The 18,258-nt window shown below is 35.7% G+C and overlaps 1 protein-coding gene across 1 annotated transcript in view; it reads left to right on the top strand.

The window, feature by feature from the left end:
• The first annotated feature begins 7,896 nt into the window (after window positions 1-7,896).
• The window catches only part of LOC306887703 (zinc finger protein 385D-like), a 107,112-nt gene continuing 96,750 nt past the window's right edge, over window positions 7,897-18,258 (top strand). Inside the window, exon 1 of the mRNA XM_079445668.1 lies at window positions 7,897-7,908. The gene's annotated coding sequence lies outside the window, so the exon portion shown is untranslated. The remainder of the gene's footprint in view (window positions 7,909-18,258) is intronic.

Here is an 18,258-nt window from a genome sequence, read left to right as displayed (position 1 = left end):
GTAAAATGAAAATCTTTGACAACAGCTGCCATGACAAAAGTACCATGGTAATTTACACCATAGGCTACTGTTGTATAACTGCATTATTAACCACATTCAACACAAAATAAACAAATAAAATGTACTGTTTGAAGGAGATCTCATTTACTATGGTTTTACTTAAAATTAATAAGTAAATATTATGCATTACTAATGTTACAAATATTGTAATTAATATTAAATATACAAAATCGTAAAAATATTTATATGTAATTTGAAATATGAATATTAGTTACACTGCCCTCCAAAAGTTTGGAAAGGCCCTAGAAAAGTGGGGTTTTGGACAATATTGGCATGAATCCTTTTGAATTTGTGATAATTTTGCACTGATAAGGGACAACACAAACTACAAAAACATATTTTATTACATAAAAAATTAAATTTATCCAGCATTAGCAGCTATTACAGCTCTGCATAATCTGGGCATCCGAGCTGTCAGTTTATTCAAACATTGACTTTGAATTGGCAATCAATTGTTGAAGCTGCAGTATTAAGGTGTGCTGACCAAAAACATCTTTTAAAAACCTGGGCCAAGTTTAAACCAGTAACCAGGCATCACAGCTGGCAAAGGGGCATGTATACACTCACCTAAAGGATTATTAGGAACAACTGTTCAATTTCTCATTAATGCAATTATCTAATCAACCAATCACATGGCAGTTGCTTCAATGCATTTAGGGGTGTGGTCCTGGTCAAGACAATCTCCTGAACTCCAAACTGAATGTCAGAATGGGAAAGAAAGGTGATTTAAGCAATTTTGAGCGTGGCATGGTTGGTGGTGCCAGACGGGCCGGTCTGAGTATTTCACAATCTGCTCAGTTACTGGGATTTTCACGCACAACCATTTCTAGGGTTTACAAAGAATGGTGTGAAAAGGGAAAAACATCCAGTATGCGGCAGTCCTGTGGGCGAAAATGCCTTGTTGATGCTAGAGGTCAGAGGAGAATGGGCCGACTGATTCAAGCTGATAGAAGAGCAACTTTGACTGAAATAACCACTCGTTACAACCGAGGTATGCAGCAAAGCATTTGTGAAGCCACAACACGCACAACCTTGAGGCGGATGGGCTACAACAGCAGAAGACCCCACCGGGTACCACTCATCTCCACTACAAATAGGAAAAAGAGGCTACAATTTGCACGAGCTCACCAAAACTGGACGGTTGAAGACTGGAAAAATGTTGCCTGGTCTGATGAGTCTCGATTTCTGTTGAGACATTCAGATGGTAGAGTCAGAATTTGGCGTAAACAGAATGAGAACATGGATCCATCATGCCTTGTTACCACTGTGCAGGCTGGTGGTGGTGGTGTAATGGTGTGGGGGATGTTTTCTTGGCACACTTTAGGCCCCTTAGTGCCAATTGGGCATCGTTTAAATGCCACGGCCTACCTGAGCATTGTTTCTGACCATGTCCATCCCTTTATGACCACCATGTACCCATCCTCTGATGGCTACTTCCAGCAGGATAATGCACCATGTCACAAAGCTCGAATCATTTCAAATTGGTTTCTTGAACATGACAATGAGTTCACTGTACTAAAATGGCCCCCACAGTCACCAGATCTCAACCCAATAGAGCATCTTTGGGATGTGGTGGAACAGGAGCTTCGTGCCCTTGATGTGCATCCCACAAATCTCCATCAACTGCAAGATGCTATCCTATCAATATGGGCCAACATTTCTAAAGAATGCTTTCAGCACCTTGTTGAATCAATGCCACGTAGAACTAAGGCAGTTCTGAAGGCGAAAGGGGGTCAAACACAGTATTAGTATGGTGTTCCATACTATGGAACACCAAAATGTCAAGTTACTTTAATGTATTTACACCAGAAAATGATAAGGATTTATGCTGATATCGTCCAAAACCACACTTTGCCAGGGGTGTTTACAAACTTTTGGAGGGCAGTGCATATTTACATATAAATACCTATAATAAATATAAATATATATTTACAGGACAACATTACACTTTCTGCTGTTTTGTTTTTAATATTGTTATTAATATCACATTTAAGTATTCATACACATTTATAATTTCAACAGAAACAACAATAATACATTATAATTTATTTAAAATTACCAATTAAAATAAATAAATTAGGGGTTGAATTAGAGGTTTCATTGTATTATTATTGTACTATGATAAGTCTGCATTTAAATGTCTCCATTAGGCTGATGCTGTGGGGTGTAATTTCACTAATGATGAGGATTTACTATGAAAAAGACACAATGATCACCAACACATTTTCATTCCTGTCACTTGTTTTATGTCACTTAATCTGTCCATTTCATTTCATTGGTGGGGTTTTGGCTCAGAGTCTCTTTGTCTTTGCAGGGTTTTACAAGCTCAAGTGAAAGCTGAAAAAAAGCGACCTGAGAGGAAAACAAATAGCGATGAGACTGAATGGTATGTACATTACAATGAACATTTGTTTATTCCGAGTCATAACGTTTGTTTAAAATAAAAATCAAAAAATGACTTTGAATGTGATTCCACTATGAAAAATCTCTTTAAAAAATCTTGATCTGATAGCCTGTGAGTAAAATTGAGCAAATGCCTGTAATTTTCTCTTGGTAGGATTCATTTTGCTGTACTGAGAGTAAATCAATTTCAAACGCCTGGATTTCCAGACGATTGCATAATAATGACCTGCCGCTTGTGAAATTACTGTATTTACAGTGTGCTTTTCATCGCTCTAGCCACTTGAGGCCTGTTGAATGATGAAATTGGGTCTCGCTCTGTTGCTCCGTGGCTTTGTATTGCTCTGGGGCGTCCATCGGATCAGCATGATAATATGGCAGGCAGGCGGCGAAGGGCAGCCGGGGACCCGTGCGTCTATGAGAATGGAGGAGGTTTCGGTCTGAGCACTTCCTCTCTCACACCCTGTCAGGGCTGAAGGTCAGGGCCACACTCTGTGCTGAGTGCCTTTGTCATGCTAATGGAGGGTGTAAACGCCAGCCGCAGTGACTCCCCTCATTCTCCCCCTTCCTTCAGTCCTTCAGTCCACTCACTCATCCAGCTTGTCTTATATACACCCCAAAAACTTGCACAGGTTCTTTATTGGTGCCGATAGTTCCACGAGAAACCTTTCTATTGCACAAATGGTTCTTATTGTGGAAAAAAGGTTCTAGATTTTTAACACAAGAAAAAATGGTTCTTTTATGAACTGTTCACTTGAGGGTTTTTGGGGAATCTGAAATGGTTCTTCTATGGCATTGCTGTGAAAACTCATGTATTTTTAAGAGTGTAAAACTGTACAAAACCTTGCTGCAGTGATGTAGCCATTTTGGGGTACATTGTTCATTTAAATAAAGAAACAACACATATTTGTTTACTTATCCTACCCCTAGATTTATGTTGCCATGACATGTTTTAATTTTGTCCGAGTATCCGTCCCTTTGATTTTTGCCTTACAATATTGATGCCATTTTCATGTATGCTGGACACTTGCCGTTCACTGACCGATCATCCATTGAAAAAAAAAATGCTTAGAATTTTTAAACAATATGTAGGCATTATTTATGTATCTACATAATATCAAACATTTAAGCAGATGCCATTTGAGCATGGTGTTTCTGGAATCATAATCATATGAGAAACAAATCCAGTCAAGTGTGTACAATCTCTACTGTATGTCATTGGAATATATAGGAGTAAAATTCATAAAAATTAAAAAAATCTATCTATCTGTCCGTCCACATATATACATATATATATATATACACACACACAAAAAGAGTTGCAGAATAATGTGAATAACAGCTGACATTTCAGTCTGTTGTCTGTTATCGTATGACTTCAGCATGAAAAATGAATCATAGACTGCATTTATGAGACTTTATTGATTTGTTTAGTCCTTGACAGGTGACCATATGCATTTCAAGAAAAACAGAAGATCGACATTCTGTAAATATATCCTCTTGTGTTCAAAGGAAGAACATTCACGTTCGGATCACAGAAAAGATGGTGAGTTGTGTTTTCATTTTGAATCCTCTGTTCCTTTAACATTCGCTAAGTGACAGTAAGTGAAACTCAACGGCCTGTTTACTTCCATCATTGACTCAATGCCACCCGCCAAGCTGTGAGATGTGTTACAGCACTGGCTTTATTAGACAGGTCTTGCTGAGGAAGGTTTCAGACTGAGAACACGACAGACTGAACTCTGGCAGTGTGAATTAGCAGTGGCTTTTACGGATGAATTCCCAGAGGGCCATTAAACATCAGCCTTTTCTGCGTTAGCTGTGCAAATGCACGGGTTACCTACACACAAATGCATCTCTGCTTCTGTAAACTTTATTAGCGAATGTATGGAAATGACAAACAAAGCAGACAGCAATGAATGGATATCTTTTATTTCTCTCGAACAAAGCCATGCAAGAAGCTTGATATTTATTTTAACAGGCAACCCCAGCTATAAACCTCTGCCAAAATAAGAACGCCCATGTTTCTATTAAAAATACCGGAGAGCGAATTTCATGGGGCTTATGCGTTCAGTCATGTACAAAGGGACCTGTATTAAGGAAGTCTCCTGAGGCATTTTGTGGGTAATGTGCGCATTTGAGATTGTTCCAGACCCTACGGACAAAGCAAAATGCCTGCCTTTCACAATACAGTGACTTTACGGTGCAAAAACATAAATGTTTACTTTGTGTAATGACTGAACAAAGCCATAAAGAGTGCGTAAATGAGTTTTACAATAATCTTGCATGGTTTTGTGAGGTATGCAGAGGCACGGATGCGTTTACCTGCTCTGATGGAGTCAGTGTGTCTGGAAACACAAGTAATACCTAATGAGAAATCATCATGGAAATAAGTATGCAATAAAGCATAGGCTGGTCATTACAGTGATTTTAGGTCTGAGCTAATGTTTGGTTTTATAAAACAATAGCAACAGTGGTATTATAAAAGACACCAATGTGCAATGAATAGTGCAATACATTTTACAATAAATAGTATGTGTTGAGAAAAAAAAAGTTTTAAATATGTCCAAAAATAAATGCTTTTGTGGTGCACTCCTAAAAAAACATGACATTACTGTGTTTTGTCATCATGGTACATCAGTATTGTTATATACTATTATAGGGTTTCTTAATATTCTTAATTAGCTTTTGTTTTTATATATTTTTTTATTTTATTTTAAATTTAGATTTAAAATTTTAGTAATTTATTACTTTTTTATTTGATTTAATTATTCAATAATTTAATTTAAACATATTTTAGTTAGTTGCCAAGACAACATTTTCTTTTTTTATTTATGTTTTCAATTTAACAATTTGTATTTCAGCTTTATTTCAATTGCTGAAAATAATTTGAATAGTTTTAATTTAAACTAAAATATATGGTGTTAATATATTCAAAGATACCATCATCATGGTACACTTCCACAAAAACATGGTATTACCATGGTACATGGTTTGTGTTTTTATATCCTATTATTGTATTTCTTAATTTGTGAATTAATTAAAAAAATATATATTTATTATAAAACAAACATTTCTTTATTTTTTTTTTTCTTCTAGCATTCATATTTTATTTTAATTCAGCTTTATTTTTTAATTACTGAAAACCTTTTTTTTTTTTTAAGAAAAAAAAAGTGTAAATATGCCCAAAATTTAATGCCATTATACATTTCTAGAAAGACAAAAAACAAAACATTGTGTTACCCTGTCCTACTGTCATGGTATTACCATGGTATAAGTCAATGTTATTTATGCTATTATACTTTTTATTAATATTATAAATTAAATTAAAATTAAATTAATATTTTTGAGTTTTCAATTTAAATTTAGATTAAGTTTAAGTAATTTATTGTTTTTTACTTTTAGATTTCTATATATCTGTAATTTATTTTAATTTCAGTTTTAGTAGTTTGTACAACCTGAATTCCGGAAATGTTTTTTTCGGAATTTTTTTTTTTTATTATTTGAATAAAATTAAAACTACATGACTTTCAAATCACATGAACCAATATTTTATTCACAATAGAACATAGAGAACATAACAAATGTTTAAACTGAGAAATTCTACACGTTTATCCACTAAATGAGCTGATTTCAAATTTGATGCCTGCTACAGGTCTCAAAAAAGTTGGCACGGGGGCAGTAAAGGGCTGAAAAAGCAAGAAATTTTGAAAAGATTCAGCTGGGAAGCAAGTTAATTGACATCAGGTCTGTAACATGAATAGCTATAAAAGGGATTTCTTAGAGAGGCAGAGTCTCTCAGAAGTAAAGATGGGCAGAGGCTCTCCAATCTGTGAAAGAGTGTGGCGCAAAAAGATTGTGGAATACTTTAAAAACAACGTTCCTCAATGTCAAATTGCAAAGGCTTTGCAAATCTCATCACCTACAGTGCATAACATCATCAAAAGATTCAGAGACACTGGAGAAATCTCTGTGCGTAAGGGACAAGGTCAAAGACCTTTGTTGGATGACCATGGTCTTCAGGCCTCAGACAACACTGCATCACTCATGGGCATGATTCTGTCATTGACATTACTAAATGGGCCCAGGAATACTTCCAGAAACCACTGTCAGTAAACACAATCCGCCGTGCCATCTGCAGATGCCAACTAAAGCTCTATCATGCTAAAAGGAAGCCATTTGTGAACATGGTCCAGAAGCGCCGTCTTGTCCTGTGGACAAAGAAGAGGAAGACCTTCCAGCGTGTCATCAGCATTCAGCTCAAAAGCCAGCATCTCTGATGGTATGGGGGTGCATAAGTGCATACGGTATGGACAGCTTGCATGTTTTGTAAGGCACTATGGATGCTGAAAGGTTTTAGAGCAACATATGCTCCCCTCCAGATGACGTCTATTTCAGCAGGACAATGCAAATCCACATACTGCAGCTATTACAACAGCTTGGCTTCATAGTAGAAGAGTCCAGGTGCTGAATTGGCCTGCCTGCAGTCCAGATCTTTCACCTATAGAGAACATTTGGCGCATCATTAAACAACAACAACAAAAAAAACGTCAAAGACGATCACAAACTCTTCAGCAGCTGGAAACGAATATCAGGCAAGAATGGGACCAAATTCCAACACCAAAACTCCAGAAACTCATAACCTCGATTCCCAGATGTCTTCAAACTGTTTTGAAAACAAGAGGAGATGCTACACCACGGTAAACATGCCCCCCCCCCCCCCCGTCCCAACTATTTTAAGACCTGTAGCAGGCATCAAATTTCAAACGAACTCATTTTGTGCATTAAATTGTAAAATTTCTCAGCTTAAACATTTGTTATATTATCTATGTTCTATTGTGAATAAAATATTGGCTTATGTGATTTGAAAGTCTTTTAGTTATCATTTTATTCAAATTTAAAAAACGTCTCAACATTTCTGGAATTCGGGTTGTAGTAAACTTAATCTATGTAGCTGCCAAGAACAGATCTAATTTTTGTTTGCATTTTGTAAATGTGGGTTTTCCATCTGACATTCATATTTTATTGTATTTCAGCCTTTTTTAAATTACTGAAAATGTTTTTTTATTTTAGTTTTAGTTTACAGTAACAGCATTGTCACATGTCTATAAACCCATGCTAATATCATGCTACATTTTTTTATTTATTTAAAAGCACCAAAAAATATACAAAAATATTATATGTGATACATGCAACATCAGATGAGTATGACAGGAATTACTTGTGTAGTAGCCCACAGGGATTCAACTTGAAATGTGATCACAAGGTGGCGCTCTTACACTGTCAGTGTCTGATTCCTCTTGTGCTTGCCTTCATATTGCAGGTTTAGCAGCGTGTTTGAGTCATTAGGCTCTCAGAAGGTCTGTCCCGTCCCATGTCGGTGTGTTACACAGCCGTCTGCTCTGCGATGACAGCACTGTCAGACTGATGTGACATCTGCTCGCTGAGGTGAGGACGGCAGGCCAGAGATCAGCAGCACACACGCCATCTAAAGAAATCACTTCATTTTAAATTCATGAGTGTGAATCTGAATCGGCTACAGGATGTTTAATTGAAATCACAGGAAAAGCAGTTTATTGAAATCCAGTTCAAAGCAATTCATCACTCACATGCAGGTGCAATTTTTATTAGTTTTGAACTAGCTGAACTATATACTTATGTATATATAAAAAACGATACTACATTTAGTTTACTTTAAACAATTAATTCACTTTAATATCTCATTTTCTGATAACTTAATATAATATAAATATTCATGTAAAAAAAAATTTAAATTATTGATTTGATATATAAATACATAAAAAAGCATTTCAGTTATCTGAAAGTTCAAATTTAAAGTCTTCAAATATGAGCCAAACATCTATAATAATGATAATAATATTAATTTGTGCATTAAATATATACATTTAATAAATAAAATATATTATTTTTTTAAATATTTAATTTTGAGATATTTTTGACATTAGACAGAACTTAAATGTCCTTACATTCATTCCATTTTAATTCTACTTCCTTAAAAAAAAAAAAAAAATTATATTCTAAAAGTTATATGCAATTTAATTTTGAATGGTGCACATTCCTGGTGGGATGCTTTGATTCTGCGATGACAAAAGCTTGAAATGCAAGAGATCGTTCTAGAGACTCTTACACCAGTGTGATGCTGTTTCTACGCCTGAAGGATGAAAGCAGACTCTGATGCTAATGTGGCTCTTTGGAAAGAGAAATGAAAGATTCTTAGTAGGGAGACTTTGCTCTGTTGTCTCTCGGGAGGACTGAATCTGTCACCGCTGTCACTGTTACTTGATTTTATGAGATAATGCTTCTTTTTTCCCCTCTGAACAACTCCAACATAAAAGTGCTGTAAGGGAGTTTTTATGGATCGGCTCGCTGAAAATGTCCCTACTGTCTGACAGATATCAGTGAAAGAGGCGTCCTGAGAAATCACAGATGTCTATGTGACAGAACGGCACTCTGTAAAGCTCACAAAACAACCTGATGGTGCGACATTAGTGTTTAGCCAATCAGAGGAGTTTGAGGCACTTTCTGCCAGCCAATCATGTCAAGCGTTCAGCTTCCAAAGCATTTTGTAGGTAATGCAGCCTTTCTGAAATCCTGCCAATAGTTAACCGTAATTTAACTGAATGTAATTTAAATGTAATTTATTCACAATCCCATGTCAACATGATCAGGTCACAATCCACCCCCCAATTACATATAATTAGACAGTTCATTTTGCACAAAATGTAGTATATTTTTGCCTAAATTACTTGGACATTATTTTTATGACAAGTTAAAATTTCCTGTAAATTTCCTTTTTTTTTTTTACAAGTTACTCTATATTTTAACATTATATATGACATAATAATTATTTTAATCAGCATAACTTAAAGACACTACGATAGAAATTACTTTGTTTTATTAATTTCATATTTTTTTGTAATAAACATAATTAAATTTTGCATTGCAGTAATGCAATTTGTGGAGACGCAGTGACACTTTTTGTCCTGAATTTTGTACTAAACATTTGCATCATTTAAATTTCCACAACATGTTTTTCAGGAAATAATACTGACATAAAATTTTGAATCTACTGATTCTATAGATACATAAGAAAACATTCGTTTATCAGATTATTAGATGCATATTTAATAGTAAATGTAGTTTTTTGGGGGGGTGGGGGGTGGGGGGGATTCCTATCATAATTACCATACAAAAAGTAAAATATTTTTTATTCATATTTATTTAAGTCAGTATAGCTTATAATTTATAATAAAGACTTTACAATAGACACTACTCTAATGTATTAATTTAATAATATAATAATGTATTAATGCATTAAGATATTAATACAATAATATATATATATATATATAAATATATACTGTATATATATATTTTTTTTTATTTTTTTATTTTTTGCATTACATTGCATTGCAGTAATGAGATTTGTGGGGTTGTTTTACATTTTGTCCACAGAGTGTCTCTGATTCATGATTGTTTCAGTAAAGCCTCATGAGTCAAACCATACTTTTATCCAGGGCGGACGTTTGTTTGCTTTGAAATTGCTTTTTATGTGATGATGGCGTGACGGTGAATCTCATTTTTGCTCTAGTGAGTATGAAATAGAGAAATATTTTCAATAGTTTTGAATCTTTTCAGTTTTGATGGATGGATGGTTCCAGTGTTTACGTTAAAGTGAATTCAATATAAAATGTGAATTTAAATATGTATGGTTACCTAAAAACGTGAACTGAATTTATTTTTTATTTTTTTGATAAAAGATAAAATGTAGTTTCCATATACTTTTTTTATTTTTTTTATTTTTATTCAAGACTTCTTATTGAACAAAACAGTTTGATTGAACTGGTACTAATGCATACAACTGTATTTCATTGCATTAAATAAAAAGTAAAAGCAAGTGTCATCTGCAGACAAATGCTGCACGAGACTAAAATACTTAACATACACAAATATTGAGTAAAGTGGCAAAATACTAGTTGTAAACTACATTTCTTTAAAATAAATGTCACTTGCTTTGTTGATGTGTTATGTAATGCAATGATATCCAATGCATTTTAAACTAAAACAGGCATGTTAGAGGGCTGCAATATTATGTTCCTCCAGCAGAGAGCAGTAGCGCATTGGAGCCAGCAGTCATGTTTCTCTGAAGTAAATTAAAACGGAAAAACTTTCAAATATGATTATTTGCTTTTGTTTCTCCTATTAGATAGAAAGTGCATCACAGTTGATCAGTGAAGCTCCTCAGCTATAATCCATCTGCCTTGCCTATTGAATTTTTACATAACCAAAGAGCAACTTCTGCATTCAATTCTGGAAAAAAAAGAAATCTAATTAAAAATAATGGCCTCATCCCATTCTCCAAATGCTTGAATTGCAGCTCAGGTACAGCAGAAGATCAGCGGTGTACGTACACTGCAGTGCTGCAGCTTTTACTTGTGTTAAAGACGTATTTCATAGCACAGGTATTTCTGTAGTGGCAACTGATTGGCAACTGTTATTTTCTTCTCCACCATGGGAGCAACTCAGAAGTAAGCCATCAGCGGCTCTGTGCTCAAGTGAAAAATGGATTTGAGAAAAAAAAATCTAATTTTGCTCAAAATGGAGGCATTTATTTTAGTCCAGTACAATTCCAATAACGCGCGAACAGTTTGCTGATGGAGGCAGGACAGTTTTACACCAATGGAGTCCTGTTTCAGGGTCAGATGAGGGCACTGCTGACATTTCACTGCGGTATTTATCGATGTAGTCCTAAATCTCATTCACATGTAGATTTGACATGAAATGTAGTCAAAAATGGACGCTGGAAATGCTAATAGCCAAATATATGCAGTACTGTATTTATCTGGTTACCTCTTGTGTTTTGCACCATATAGGTGAAGCATTTCTGGATGTCTCTATGGTTCTCTTCCTAAACTTAATGTGCAGCCTACTGCTTTTAGCCATCAAAGGAGCAGTCTTCTGATCCTAAAAACCACAGTAACCACGGTTTCGGTGGTACCTTTTCATACTTAAATTCTACAACAATGATTTGAAACATTCAAAATGAATAATAATATAAATATAATTTTAAAAATAATAATATAAATGATAAATGAGTTACTCGCAACTGTTAGAAAATGTATATATATGTGTGTGTGTGTATATATATAATTTTCTTACAATTGCAAGTTCATAAAAATGTCAAAATTGTAAGATGTAAACTCACTATTTTGAGAAAAAAGTCAAGTGTGAGACAATTAACGTTTTAATTTTTCGATTTTATAGATTAAAATATATTTTATAAACGTTATTAATAATATATAATATCAACATATTTACATTGTGATTATCATTATGAATGTGTATATATTAGGACTTGATTGAATAAAAATAAATATTTAATTAACTAGTAATTAAAAATGAATCGCATAAAATAATTAATCAATCAGACAGGTTTCTGCAATTAATTGTGATGAACAAACTAATAACCTAATAAAACGATTAGGTAATAATAGTAATAAATAATGTATGTGTGTGTGTGTGTGTGTGTGTGTGTGTGTGAGTGTGTATCTACTAGGCCCCTATCAGTTAGTGCATTGATTAGATGAGCCGTTGTATCTAAATTACGCAGCACAGCTTATCTCACATATAAAGCACTTAGATTTACTTCTGATATAAGCAATGCCAGACGCTTGTCTTTATAGTCTTGCGATACAAGGAGACTGGAGAGTGCTTAATAGAAATAAATAATTAAAAATCGCTGCATCAAAGGGTTTCATTCTTGCCACATGCTAGGGTTTCTTTTAAGTGCTCCGAATAACAATTTAAGATAGAGATCTTAAAGTTTATAGGGCCAGTTGTGGAGGAAAAGTCTCTTTACGAGGCTCAGTATAAGACCTGCTGCCAGGGCCGAATATTACAAAGTCAGATAGAGGAACGGGAGGAAATATGCTGATTCTTTTCTTAATGAAATGAGGATGTTTTGTTTCCAAATTCATGCAAACCTAACCACTAGACTGATGTTCGAGCTAATATCTTCACCCTGCAGTGCGTCGAGGGCATCTTCAATATAAAGAAGATCAGGTTTGTGTTCAGAGACAGACGGATAACTCATTCAGGAGATAAAGTAGATGATAACTTAGACGATAGTGCTCTTTACTCTTGCTAAATGGCTTGGAGAGCGCGGTGGAACTTCAAACACACATTTATCAGACCCAGACAGGGTCTCGTGGCTCTCAATAATTAATGCACGTGTCTGTGCGTGTTTCTGAGTCCGTCCTGCGGGGGAGATCCTGAAGCCCTCGGTGAAACTCCCGTCGAATGCTCGTCACGTGCACGAATAAAACGTACATTTAAGCGTCACCCACACAACACTAATGTTTGTTTTTAATCACTCATGAGAAATATGTGTGACTAATATTCCTGGGGCCATTAGCAAAAGGCCCATTAGCTGTAAATTGCTAATAAAAATGTCATGAACTGCGTTTTTAATATAAAATCATCTTTACTTTGATCTTAATGGACTAGTCTGGCAAATTACAGGTGTTTTTGTGACCTTTTGCTGGTCAGTACACATTTTAAGGCTTTGTCTTTATTTCCAAACCCTTGCATTGAAAGACACAAAGCAGTATTTGAGGCTTTTTGTCCCCTTAGTCTGTTAAATATCTTAATGTAGTCCATAAATTAGCATCATTAGTCTCCAGTGACATTACTGAAATTATATTGTGCAAATGGAAAGATTTGTCGCCATGTGTAGTAATTATAAACTTGCAAATGAATTTTGTATTAGTCAAAAAGCTTTTCCCCTTTGCAATTAATTCAGGGTGTGTTTACCGCTAGAAACTCATTTCTTATCAAACAGACGAGCAAACATCAGACTTTTTACAGCCGTTCATGCCAATTTCTTCTCATTGACACGAGCGCTGACTATTGTGTTTGTTTCACCTCAAGTTCAACTTCATTTCCTCTGCAAAAGTCTGGAAGTGTCGGCTTTCCACATTTGTTCCAAGTTTGGTTGTCAGCGGGATTTAAGATGAATTAAGAGAGACTTTTACACCCAGAGGAGTTTGCGCCAAGTCCCTAGAGATCCAAACCTGCAAGGTCAGCTAATCCAGTCCTGACACAAGCCTCTCTGAAACTAACGGGCTGAAGATTCCTTCAGTAGTTCGGCTTGATTTCTGCACAGACACTCTTACAAATGAAAGTTCTTCAGTGGTTCTTTGGAGCACATTAAGTTCAGCAAAGAACCCTTCTAAATACCATTTTAACTGTATAAGATTTTACTCTGTACAATATATTATTGGAGTTGGATATGGTTAATTAGAGATTAAAATAAAATTATTTAAAGATTAATTATATACTTTATATATTTAATTATATACTGTATGTATATGTATATAAATTAATAAAAGATAATTAAAATAATTAATTTATTATTAAAAATCTATATGTATATACACACATTTATATATATATATATATGTGTATGTGTATGTGTATGTGTTATGTATATGTATGTGTATGTGTGTGTGTGTGTGTGTGTGTGTGTGCAGTAAAGACATTTATGATGTTAAAATTACTAGATGCAAAATTAAAATTATGAATTTATAATTAAAAATCTATATATACAGTGCCCTCCAAAAGTATTGGAACAGTAAAGACAAAATTGCTCTGTTGGCTGTGGAGTCAAGACTTTTACAAATATGATTAAAAGATGAATATGAGACAAAACTACAGAATGTCACATTTTATTATTGGGTGATTCAACACATACATGTTTTACCAGCTAAGAAGTTCAGCACTTTTAGAGTTTCATCTCTATCTGATGTGAGCATAAGTATTGGAGCAGTTGCCTCACAGGTCTTTCTAAGTGATCAGCTGTGTCCTGTTGCATTAATTCTTCAGATATTAAAAGCAGGGAATGTGTCGTATCTGTTATATCCATTACTTCTGCATTCTGAATCTTGCATTCGATGATGACGCACACAAACCAGGATGAAGACGAGGGAGCTGACTTTGAGAGAAAAGCAAGCAATTTGGATGCTAAAAGAAAAGAGGAAGTCAGTTAGAGCGCTAGCAAAAACAAAGGGCATGGAGAAATCAAGAGTTTGGAAACCACCAGTGACACCAGCAATCAACAACGACCTGATCAGCTGAGAAAACAACAGTAGTTGATGACAGACAAATCATAAAAGCTGTGAAAATGAACCCTAAAAGATCTGTCTGTAAAATCACCAACAACTTCCAGAAAGCTGGGGTGCTGCTCTGACAATCTACTGTCCTCAGGAGACTTTGACACAGAATTACAGATGCTACACAGCAAGATGCAAACCTCTGACCAGCACCACAAATAGAAAGACAAGATCAGAGTTTGCAAAAAAGCACAAAGTTGAGCCAGAAGAGTTTTGGAACTGTGTTTATGGACCGATGAGACAAAGATGAACCTTTATCTAAGTGATGGGAAAGCAAAAATGTGGAGAAAAAAAAGGGAACTGCAATGATCCCAAGCATACAGCCTCATCTGTAAAGCATGGTGGAGGTGGTGTCATGGCATGGGCATGCATGGCTGTCTCTGGAACAGGCCCTCTCAACAGTAATTTTAGGTTTCTTTGGGACGGGGATGATGGTGGAGCGTTTGAAGCATGAGGGGACTTCACACAGCTCCAGTGATCTGTGTGAAGATGGGGGCCAGTTGGTCAGCACAGATTTTCAGACAGGCTGGTGACACACCGCCTGGGCCTGGTGCTTTCCTTCTTTTGTTCTTTCTGAAGACCTGGCACACATCTTCTTCGCTGATTTGAATTGTAGGTGTGGGGGAGAGGAGGGTTGTTGGAGGTGTTAATGGGTGTGTGGAGAGGTGTTCAGGGTGGGTGTGGGGTGATTTTTCAAAACGACATTAAAACTTGTTCAAGTCATCTGCCAGGTGTTGATTCTCCAGAGTGCTGGGGGATGGTGTCTTGTAACTGGTGATATCCTTCATTCCTTTCCACACTGAAGCAGAATCACTGGAAGAGAATTTGTTCATTAGCTTGTCAGAATAATTCCTCTTTTCCACTCTGATCTCCTTTTCCAGTGTGTATTTGGCCTGTTTATACAAGACTTCATCCTCCTTTCTGTAAGCATCTTCTTTGGCCTGACGGAGCTGTCTGAGTTTTGCAGTGAACCATGGTTTGTCATTGTTGTAGTTTAAATGAGTCCTGGTAGGAATGCACATATCCTCACAGAAACTGATATAAGATGTTACAGTCTCTGTGCGCTCGTCCAGATCGGTAGCAGCAGCTTCAAAAACAGACCAATCAGTGAGAGAGAAACAGGCTTGTAGATCCCGCTCTGTTTCATTAGTCCATCTTTTAACAGTTCTTAATACAGGCTTTGCAGATTTAAGTTTCTGCCTGTAAGTCGGAATAAGATGAACCAAACAGTGATCAGAGAGTCCTAAAGCTGCTCGTGGAACCGAGTGATATGCGTCCTTTATTGTTGTGTATCAGTGATCCAATATATTACTGTCTCTGGTGGGACATGTGATGTGCTGTCTGTATTTTGGCAGTTCACGGGAGAGATTTGCTTTATTAAAGTCCCCGAGAATGATTAAAACAGAGTCTGGGTGTTGTTGTTCTGTGTCTGTGATCAGATCAGCGAGTTTCTGTAAAGCTGTGCTCACGTGCGCTTGCGGTGGAATGTAGACACTCACGACAATGAACGAGCAGAACTCCCGCGGCGAATAGAACGGCTTGCAGTTAATGAAGAGCGTTTCTAGATCTAAACAGCACATCTTCTTTAACAGTTATATCTGTACACCACCTCTCATTGATGTAAAAGCACGTCCCGCCACCACGCGATTTCCCCGTTGATTCCGCGTCCCGATCTGCTCTGATCAGCTGGTAATTATGGCAGATGAATCGTGCTGTCTGGTATGTCGCCATTTAGCCAGGTTTCCGTGAAACACAGGGCAGCAGAGTTAGAAAAATCCTTGTTTGTCCGGGAGAGCAGAAAGAGTTCATCCGTTTTATTGGGTAGAGAGCGGAGATTCGCCAGATGGAAGCTAGGCAACGCCATTCGAAATCCACGCTGACGAAGCTTCACGAGCACTCCGGCTCTCTTCCCCCGCCTACGCCTCCTGTAGCGTTTGACCAGAGCTACGGCTCCGCCAACTACAATGTCCAGCAAAACGTGTGTTCTGCCGAATGTTCAGCAGGTCATCCCTGGTCAAACTGATCGTATTTGAAAAACAAAAAACAGGAAAAACAAACAAAAACAAAACAGCTTTGCATCAAAGATATACATTACAATACACAATCAATTCAGAAAGAAAACACTTATATTAAGTTGTTTTTACTGCATTCTTGATCAAATAAATGCAGCCTTGGTGAGCAGATGAGGCTTCATGAAAAACATTACAAAACACCAAACCTTCGAAAAATAGTGTGTATATGTACTGTATATAAATAGTCACTAAAAATTAAACACATGGAACCTACTATTAAATGATTCTGTATGGCATAGGTTCTAAATTCTTTTTTTGAACCTTTATTTTTAATAATAATGCTGAGCAGGATCTCCCTAGCCTCAGGAGGAGCACAGACTGAGCCGACAGAGCCTTATCGTGCCTATCATCTTAAAAGTAGGAACTGTCTGAGCTTGACTTTGAGTTGATCTGGAGCTGATAGATGGATGGGGCTGATTGGAGATACTTGTCTCTGCTCTTCATTTCCCAGGGCGACAGGAGTGTTGGTCCGTTGGACCCTGGAGTCATGCAGATGTCTCAGGCCCGGGCAGGATAAAGCCATAGGTAAGAGAGGGGCTGGGATTTGTGTGGCGGTTTCACTGCAATCAGCTTAGAGAAAAAGAAAGTTATTCTGGTCCTTAAAGCTTCCGATTGTGCTGTGCAGATAGCAGTGGGTGACAGGAGCACTCATTGATTATCTGTCCCAGAGCCCTTCTGAGAGACATTCTCTTCCCCCAGCCGATAGCGGAGACTACAGCTAATTGACCTCGGAGCGTCCGCGCTCTTAACAGAAGGACAGGTCGCGAGAATGCTTTGTGCTCTGCATTGTTCAAATACACAATGAAAAAATAATTGATTTGTGCTTCAGTTGCATTTTTAAATTAAAGCATGAAGTGCATGTGCTCTGTTTATTTATTTTTAGCAACTGAATGACTCTTTCAGTCCAGCAAATAATTTTTGCAATGGACATACATACAGTACATTTATTTATTTATTTATTTATGCAAAAAGAAGTCATAAGTAAATGTAAATGTGTTGTGTGATTAATATGTAAGCATGTAATGTATATTACTATAAATTATATTATGTAAATATATATTTACATATTTTATTTATATATTATTTCTTTATATAATATTTATATATATATTTTGAGCCAGATAATATCAGTGAAGGTACATATGAATTGATTCATGCATATTATTCATAATCCAAATTTGGAATATGATACATTAAGATTTATTATTTATTATTAGATATTATTAAATTATTAATTATTAAATTAAAAATAATGTTTAAATAAATAAAAATATAAGTAATGTCATATTTACATATTCTAAATTGTATTATATAATTATATTAATAAATACTTTTAAATGTATATTTGCATAATTGTTTTGAGCCAGATAAATATATAAAACCTACAAAACAGCAATAACATATCAATGAAGGTACATATGCATATTATTCATAAATTAAATGGGCAATGTTTAACATTAAAATTATTTTTAAAATTATATGAGATTACATTTAAATTTGTTTTTGAGCTAAATAAATGATTAAAAAATGACAAT

Source organism: Barbus barbus, assembly GCF_936440315.1.
Source record: "Barbus barbus genome assembly, chromosome: 21".
Lineage (NCBI taxonomy): Eukaryota > Metazoa > Chordata > Actinopteri > Cypriniformes > Cyprinidae > Barbus > Barbus barbus.
Note: the sequence above shows the minus strand (reverse complement) of the source record. Positions and strands in the feature narration are given on the sequence as shown.